We start from the raw sequence: 9,209 nt of genomic DNA on the forward strand, positions 1-9,209 counted from the left end.
GTGCTGATGGGATCAGGGATCCCTCTGGAGGCTCCTTGCCCCATCAGGGAGCCACGGCCCGAGCCTGACTCCGACACGGCGGCATCACATGAAGGATATTGAATTATTTCCCTGCCTTTTTCTGGGAATTGCTGGTTAAAGCTCTCGGGCAGTGCTCATTCCCTGCTCCTAATCTCATTCCCGCACCATTTACCCCGGGAGCAGAGCAGGAGGCAGCCTCAGCTTCCCAGGATGCACAGAAATGGGGGATCACGTCACTGATCGGAGGGAATAATCAATATTCACCAGTGGGATCGCATTGATTATAACATTATAATATATATATGACATTTTAATATATATATAACATTATTATATATATATAGCATTATTATATATATATATAACATTATTATATAATATAACATTAATATTATATCAATATTTACCAGGGGAGCAGGGCAATTCCAAAAAATGGGTCCTGGCACTCCAAAATCCCTCACAAGGGAGGAAAAGGGAAGGGAAAAGCAGAAATTGGGGTTTCTTGGGAGGGGAGGGGAGGATTAATCACATGAACAAAAACTTAAAATCATTCCCCAGTTACCCAGCTAAGCTGCCAAACACCCGGGAGTCTCCAGGGAATGTTGTCCCCATCCCCAGGATTTCTGGGCCCTAAAACCACAGCTGGGGACCCCGAACTCGATGGAACGTGGTCCTCAGGAAATAAGGAGAGAGGAAATCTGACAGCTCGGGTTTCACGCTGGCAGAGGGAGAGGCTTTGTCCTGCAACCCCTTCCCCGCTTCCAAGTCGCCTTCAGGGATGCTGGAAACGCCCTGAAATCCAAGCAGCCCCCACCAAAATCCTTCCTTTCCGCTCTCAAAGTTTCACGAAGAACAACCCAAACCGCTTTGATTAGGGCCCAAAACAGAAGCGTCGCTTTTTTCAAACCTATAAACGAAATAAAAAACCCCAAAAAGCCGTGGGGGTGGAAATTCCCGTCAGCTTTGAGGCAGAAAAAGGAGGAAGCAGCATCAGGGATGGACGTGGTGCCGCGCAGGCAGACGGGGGAGAGCTCTGCATGAGAAATCCTCTTCACCTCATTTCTATTTTGCTGCATTTTGATTCTTTTTCGGCTGGAAAGTTTAAAAAAAAAAAACAAACCACCCTCTTTTTAACACATTCCCAGAGGGCTGCAGCTCCCTGCCGGAAACGGGGAGGGTGCTGACACCCACTCCACCACTCCTCCCGTCCTCACCTCCTTATTTTGGGGTTTTTTTTGGTGTTACTGATATGATTTCTCTTTTTTTTTTTTCCCCCCGGCTCATTTCAAGCCGGAGCTCCCCAGACTCTCGCTGACATCTGTTAAAATCCCCGAAACCCGAGCCTGAAGGGGCTGCGAGGCTGTGAAACCTCGGCTGCTGCTATTTTCGGGCCGTGCCAGGATCAGGAAGGGTTTTTCCCCACCTCGCTGGCGATCCAGGGCATCATCCCAGTGTGTTTTCTGCTGGATTTGTTTTCCAGGCTCCAAACCACGACCCAGGGAAGCCGGAGAAGCTGCTGGAAGGGGCTGAAACCCAAATTGTCCCCAAAAACGGGGACAGAGGGGACCAGCAGTGACGCAGACACCGGGAAAGACAAAGCATCCCGCACATCCCGCCGTGCCCAGCCCGCCTTCCACGCTTTCCTCCTCATGCTGCTAATTCCAAACAAGGAAAACTCCATGTGGAGAAAAGAGAAAAACTGGTAATTTAATTTTTTAAATTTTTTAATTTTTTTTAACATTTTTTTAAATTTTTCCCCCTTTTTTTCCTTCGGTGCGTATCGAGCGCGCCGCGTTCTCGCCGCCCGAGCCCAGCCCGCGTTTTACCCTACTAATGACTTTTTACACTCCAGGTAAAATCGGAACAAGACGGGAAAGCTTTCGAGAGCTCGTTCTGACAAATTCCTCGCTGTAATTACTGGAGCAGAAAGAACTCATCAGCAGAACACGCCGCTGCTCGGGGCGATAAAAGTCTCGAGTGGTGGGGAATGGCCCAGATCTGGGAGCCGCAGCACCAAGCAGGTCCCCAACCCCAGCCTGGCTCCCCCTCCCCGAACCAGGAGAGATTTTATACCCGAGTGATGCCGAGAAATCCCCGTCCTGCCGGGGCTGAGCTGCGTTTTACGGTTAAAGGGGTTTGGGGCTGGTTTGATTCACCCCTGTTTTGCTGGCGAGGTGAAAGGTGGGGGTCCCCCAGGCTTGTTCCCACTGCTCGCCCAGGTCTGGTTCTGCCCTGGATGCTGTGGTGGGGGAAAAAATCCATTTACATCAGAATCAGAATCAGAATCATCAAAATCAGAATCAGAATCAAAATCAGAATCAGAATCAAAATCAGAATCAGACTCAGAATCATCAAAATCAGAATCAGAATCAGAATCATCAAAATCTAAATCTAAATCAGAATCAAAATCTAAATCTAAATCAGAATCCATTTACATCAGAATCAGAATCAGAATCATCAAAATCAAAATCAAAATCAAATCCATCAAAAGCCAGAGGGGGAAATAAACCCCAGCATCCGGTGCAGTGGTTTGAGCAGCCAGCAGCTGGTCTGAAAAATCCCCTTTTTGGCTGCATCCACAGCTCAGGAGATGCTGGAGAAGCAGGTCAGGAGGAGAAGGCCACCGGGATGTCCCCAGATGCCAGAGGAGGTGGCACCATGGCTCAGCAGCTGGCGGGCACTGGGACAGTGCAGGCGTCCCCAGGACCATCCCAACCCCACATTCTCATCCCCAGACACCCTCATGGCTGCACCCACGGAATGTTTCTCTCCCACAGTGAGATGGGAAGGGGGTTGGGAAAGGTTTTTGAGGCATTTTGAGGGAGCTGCAGAGGAGTTGTGCCATTCCTGTCCCTCATCCCTCATGTCCCGCCTGCTCCTGGCCCCAGCACAGGGAAAACCCATCCGGGCTCAGCTTTCACTGCCCTCTCCAGTCCCCTCCAGCCAAGGCATCTCCCGAAGAGAGAAATCCCTTAAAAAGATGGGACAGGGAGGGCTCTAAACCCTCGGGACCCCCAGCTCTACCCCCAGCCCAGTCATCCCTGGGTGAGCGATGAAGGAGAGGAGAAATCCCTCCATCCTCGAGGTGTTCCAGGACGAGTTTCCATCCTCGATCCTCCACCCCGGGATGAGCTTCCAGCACAGGGGGCTGGGGGCTGCAGAGATGTCCCCCCGCCACAGAGGACACGAGGACACACAGCCCAGGAGGCCCCACAGCGGCACACGGAGTGTCCATCCCCTCCCCTGCCCCCACCCCCCGGCCACCGCTGTCACCTAAAAGGATCGGTCATTAGGGATTGATGGTGGATTAGACACTCGGCCCCATGTGGCTGAAACACCGCGGGCGAAGCATTAGCGGGGAGCTCAGCGGGGGAGGGACAGGCTGGGGGCAGCTGTGGGGACAGCTGGGGACAGGCAGGCACCTCCCTGCCCCGCCGGCTGTGGCCCAGAGCCACAGGGGCTCCCAGGCACCGGGGCAGGAGGGGGATGTCAAAGCCAAAAAGGGACAAACGTGGACCTGGATGGATCAAGAGCAGGATGGATCCTGGATGGATCCAGAGCAGGATGGATCCTGGATGGATCTAGAGCAGGATGGATCCAGCATGGATCTAGAGCAGGATGGATCCAGCATGGACCTGGATGGATCAAGAGCAGGATGGACCCAGGACGGACCTGGATGGATCCAGAGCAGGATGGACCCAGCATGGACCTGGATGGATCTAGAGCAGGATGGACCCAGGATGGACCTGGATGGATACAGAGCAGGATGGACCCAGCATGGACCTGGATGGATCCAGAGCAGGATGGACCTGGATGGATCCAGAGCAGGATGGACCCAGGACGGACCTGGATGGATCCAGAGCAGGATGGACCCAGCATGGACCTGGATGGATCCAGAGCAGGATGGACCCAGCATGGACCTGGATGGATCCAGAGCAGGATGGACCCAGGACGGACCTGGATGGATCCAGAGCAGGATAGATCCAGCAGGGACCTGGATGGATCCAAAGCCGGATGGATCCAGCATGGACCTGGATGGATCCAGAGCAGGATGGATCCATGGATGTGGATGGATCCAGAGCAAAGGGAAAAGTCACCCCCAGGCCCCCCCACTGAGCTCAGCCCCACAGAGCAGCCCAGGCTGAGCACTTCCAGCAGCCCCACGATCCCACAAAACTTTCCCTGCCCCCTGGAAAAGCCTGAGCCTGGATCCTGACCCACCCTCTGCACTAGCCAGCTCCCTTTGCTGCCCTCGGTGGCCGGTTCAGTGAAACGTGGGCAACGCCGTGGTGATGATGAGCAAAGATGCTTTTTTTGGAGCACCCTGAATCTCCGAAAACACTTTCAGCTGAAGTTTCCTTGGATGGCTGGTTTGGATTTGCAACACCCAGCTCGTGCCAGAGCTCTCTCTGCCCTCTTGAGCGGAGCTTGGAAAACAAAACCTTCCCTTTTTGGGGGTTCCTTCCCTTCCTTTGGGGTGCCTCCACCCCGATTCGGGCACTGAGTGTGGCTCCAGGTCCCCCACCAGCACCGCGGGCCCCCAGCACCCAGAGAGGAGCTGGAGCAAACACAGAGAACGGATCCCTCTGCTCTTAATCTCCCTCTATCTGCTAATTAAATATTGATGGGAGTTAAATATTCATAGAACATTTGGCTCGGGGTTTTTATCTGTCTTCAGGCCGACGTGGGGTCTTTGATGTGTTATTTTCCTGGTCACCCAAGATCCCAGAAGCCTCCAGACTTGTCAACATTCTTTTGAGGTTTGGGGCTTTTTTCCCCCTCTTTGCCACGTGTTGCTGGGAGAGAGTTTGGGTTCTTTCATCCCTTCTGTATCTGCTTTCCTCCTGGATCTCTCCCCGGATGATTCCTGGAGTCCTGGAGGTGTCTGGGAGCCTCGTGGTGCCTCCAAAAAGGGAGGTTGGGCATCACCCGCTGCTCTCGGTGCATCTCCATCAGCGCGGAGAAGCCCCGGTGGGTCCCTGCGGGCACAGGGGGCACGTCCGGACCCCGGGGTGCTGCACCCCGCTTTGGGGACCCCCAAGGAGCACCGTGGCCAGGCCAGGGCCGGGCGGTGGAACAGCGCCGAGAGCCGTTCCTGGGGCAGCACTGACATCTTGTGCCAAACGCAGGGAAAACAGCACCCAAGGATTGTTGGGATGCGGGAACTCCTCCGCTGCTGCTGCGCCCCGAACCCTGCTCGTGCCCCCGCCTGGGCTGGCACCGCACTCAGCTCGTGGTTTGGCTGCTGCCGGGAGCCCTGAGCAAGCCCTGGGGTCCCAAAAATGACAAGGGGAGCCAGCCCTCGTCCCAGCCCTGCACAGCTGTTGCTCATCCCCATCATCATCCCCATCTTCATCCCCTTCATCATCCCCATCATCATCCCCTTCATCATCCCCATCTTCATCCCCTTCATCATCCCCATCATCACCCCCATCATCATCCCCATCTTCATCCCCTTCATCATCCCCATCTTCATCCCCTTCATCATCCCCATCATCACCCCCATCATCATCCCCATCTTCATCCCCTTCATCATCCCCATCTTCATTCCCTTCATCATTCCCAGCTCCATCCTCATCATCTTCCCCATCTTCACCCCCATCATCTCCCCCCCCAAATCCCCTTTGAGATGTCCCATCCAGCGCTTCCCACCTGGAATTTTTCCTGCAGGAGGACGGTCCTCCCCACAGCCAGCCCAGGAAATATCTGTAAAAGGATTTTAGGGGAATTCCCAAAATGGAATTCCCAAAATGGGGGCAATCCCAGTCCACACCGGGGTTGCTGCACCACCCATCCCACCTGCCCGGAGTGACTCCAGGGGAGGGATTCTCCAGGAAAACACCCCGGGCTGGGCCTGGAGGGAATTAATTCATCTCCCCTGGGGTGTCTTTTCCTCCCTGGTCAGGCGGTGGCACAAAATACGTGTGACAAATGTCACCGAGGCCACAAAGGCAGATCGGAGCTGCTGATAGCTGGGAAAACACCACGGCCAGCTCAGGGAGGGGGATTCAGGTAGGGTGCAACAGAATTCCCCAAATCCTGGTGATGCTGATCCGCGTTATCCATCAGCATCTCCCTGCACCTCATGGGCGCTGTCCAGCCTTGGATCTGGAGCCTGGAGAAAATCCAGAGAGCCCAGCAAGTCCCCAGTGTGGAGGGGGTTTTTTTGGATTAGTTTTGACCCCAGCTCCTGGGTTTTAGGATAGAGGATTTCAGGAGCATCTTGCTTGCCCTTTTGGGATTTATCCTTTTTTTTTTTTTTTTTTTTTTTTTTTTCCTAATTTTGTGCCTTTCAGGTTGCTGGGAAATCATGAGGCTGCAGGAATCAGGATGCAGATCAGGAATCGGGGCGCAGATCAGGAATTGGGGTGCAGATCAAGAGTCAGAGGAGGCTTTGGGTTTATTTGAGTTCGAAACTCGGGGTTTTCAAAGGCCAGGCTTGGGAAGAGCTCGCTCAGCTCGAGCAGCCCAGCCCTGATCGCAATCTCAGGCAGAGGAGTCTGGTGTGAAATCAGCGTTGGAGCCGGGGCCGTCCCCGTGCGGGGGCAGCCAGGATGCCGGGGGCCAAAGGACACGGGAAATGAGTCAGGGAGCGCTCGGAGAAATGTCGAGGAAGGGGGAGAGTTCAGCTCGGGACAGCTGAGAGAGGATGAAATGCCCAGGGACAACGGGACAGCCACAAAACACCTGCCCTCAGGAGATGGGGACAGCGCTGGTCATCCCAAATGGGAGCTTTTCACCGCTGGGATCAGCTCTCTGAGCTCCCCACCACTGCTTTGGGCTCAAAGCCCTTCCCTTTGGGGCTGCTCGCCCTTTGGGAAATGGGGACACAGCTCCAAAATCAAGAGAGGAGCCCAAACTCGCGGAGATCTACACCAAAGCCACACAATGCCAGGTTTTTCATGCTGTTCCCACTTCCCACAGGTGGGAACATCGCTCCCAGCCTCTCCCTGAGCCTGAATTTGGTGGGGGAGGGTGACATGGGCTGGTCCAAGTTTTTTCCAGCGGCTCCTGTGGCACGCCCAGCATTCCTCCCAGAGGATGGACATGTCCGAAATTGGATTTAGCCGTGATTTTCCTGGTGAAATCTCCTCTGGAGAAAGACGGCAGCGCTCATTCCATCTTATTTCCATAGGAGGAGGAGTCTCGGGGCAGCTGGGTGCCCTCAGGGGCTGCACACTCCACTTAGGGGAGCACTTTTGGGGATGAGATGCAGGCACCCACTGGGTTTTACAGCCTTGGACAGAAAAAAAGCCCCAAACCACCTCCACTGCTTTTTGGAGCAGAATCCAGTTGGGCTCTGGAGGGACGTGGGTGGCGGAGGGGACACTCTGAGCCACCTTATTTTGGAGACAGGAGGGGGTGACCCATCCTGATAGAAATCATCTCTGCAGCAGCAGGGGAAGTCCTGGGTGGCTGGGGCTGGACAAGGAGCTTGAAAAAGGAAACGACACGAAGGGGGTGTGAATTCAGTGGTTACCTCAGCGTCAGCCTCGGCGAGGCGGTGGAAAAGCTGATCCCGAGGAAAAAAAAAAAGCTCAGCCCGAAAAGGGAGAAAAAGAAATTAAGAAGATAAATAAAAGAAATTAAATAAAAGAAATTAAATAAAAGGAGGAGGAGGAGAATAAATCAAACAAATCCTTGCTAGAAACAGCCCTGCCCTGGCAAAGCTGCTTCGCTCCCCGGGCGTGACTTCGGCTGCAGCCGCCCCCGGGGGTATCGATCGGCTGGGAGGGAAATGCCGCAGCATCGATAAAGCATCGGCTGGAAAAGCAGCTGTGCCCCGGGGGCGAGCGGCATTCCCGGTGTGTCCCGGTGTGTCCCGGTGTGTCCCGCACAGACCAGGCTGGGGCTGGTTGGGAGCGCGGAGGGGGATTCAGCACCAGCACTCCCAGGAATGCTCCGCTTTCCTCAGCAGCATCCACCGGGATACCCCAATCCCACCCAGAAGCGGGAGGTTTGGAGCGCCTGCAAATGTTTTGGAGGGGGCAATGAAAGCTCAGCCCCCCGGTGGGGTCCCAAATTTTGCCACCTCCCCCTGTGCAGGAGCGGGGTCTGTCCCGTTTGTCCAAGCCTGGAGCCAGAGCTGGGAGTGCAAGCACGGAGCCCCCCCCGTGAAACAAGGCAAAAAAGGAGGAAAAAGGTGTTTTCCTGCCCAGATCATCTGTGGGATCAGAGGATTTGTGGGGCCACCCCAGAGCAGAGACTCTGCCCATGTCCTGTGCCCTTCCCTGCCCCAAACACGATGGGTTGATGAGCTGGGAATGTCATTGCCATTCTTTGCCTGCCGCATCCCAGAATTTTACCTCGGAGTCTTTAAAAGGGCTTTTCCCAGCCCGACAAACCCTGTTTTGTTTTCCTCGTGTTTCGTTCTCTTCCAGGGAATATTTTCTACCCTCAGAGGGCCGTGTTTGCCCCGGCTGCGCCAGGAGCGTTGTGGTGCGTGGGGGTAGGAAGAGGGATGAGGGAAAAGATGGATCCGGTCAGGGAAAGGCGAGCCAGGCAGCTGAGCCAGAGCAGAGCCGGAGTCATCCTCTCTCCTCCGCTCCCTGAGGAGGGATTAACCGGGAATTTGGGTGATGACAGAACGTGGCAGACAAACACAGACCCCCTCCTCATTATCCCCGGGGCATCAGCCGTCACCTCACTGTCATCCCGCACGCTCATCCCAAAGCAAATTTGGGCTGATTTCTGGGAAATGGCTTTGAAGAAGAGCGAGTGGAGGCTGTCCCCATTCGTGGCAGGGCAGGTCCCTTTCCCGGAACAGCATCCCCGTGGCAGGGCTGTGCCCGAAATGCCCCAGGGTACCCTCGGCATTCCCAGCCCCGTGGTGGGATGAGATTCCAGCACAGCCTCTGCCTCTCCCCGCTGCTTCCCACCACCCGCCAGCTGCCGGCAGCTGGGAAGCGCCCTGGGATTTGCAGGGGCTGGGGGGAGAGGGGGATTTTGGACAGCTGCAGCCAGGCAGAACCCTCGAGGGAAGCCCCTCGCTGGCCTCTGCCTTTCAGCCCAGCCCGGCCAAGAACACGAGCTGCTGCTTTGGCACCGAGCGCGGGGAAGTGCAGCCACCTGCTCGTCCTCCCCCCGGCCCCAAACACCCCCAAACAGCGCAGAGGAGTTTAAGTGCCTGATGCAGAAGATGTTGCTCTGTGTTTTGGGGTTTTTCTCTATGGTTTGATTTTCTTTAT

This window comes from Corvus kubaryi, unplaced genomic scaffold (genome assembly GCF_017639235.1).
Source record: "Corvus kubaryi isolate FWS band 111438036 unplaced genomic scaffold, C.kubaryi_AGA036_p1.0 37284, whole genome shotgun sequence".
Classification (NCBI taxonomy): Eukaryota; Metazoa; Chordata; class Aves; order Passeriformes; family Corvidae; genus Corvus; species Corvus kubaryi.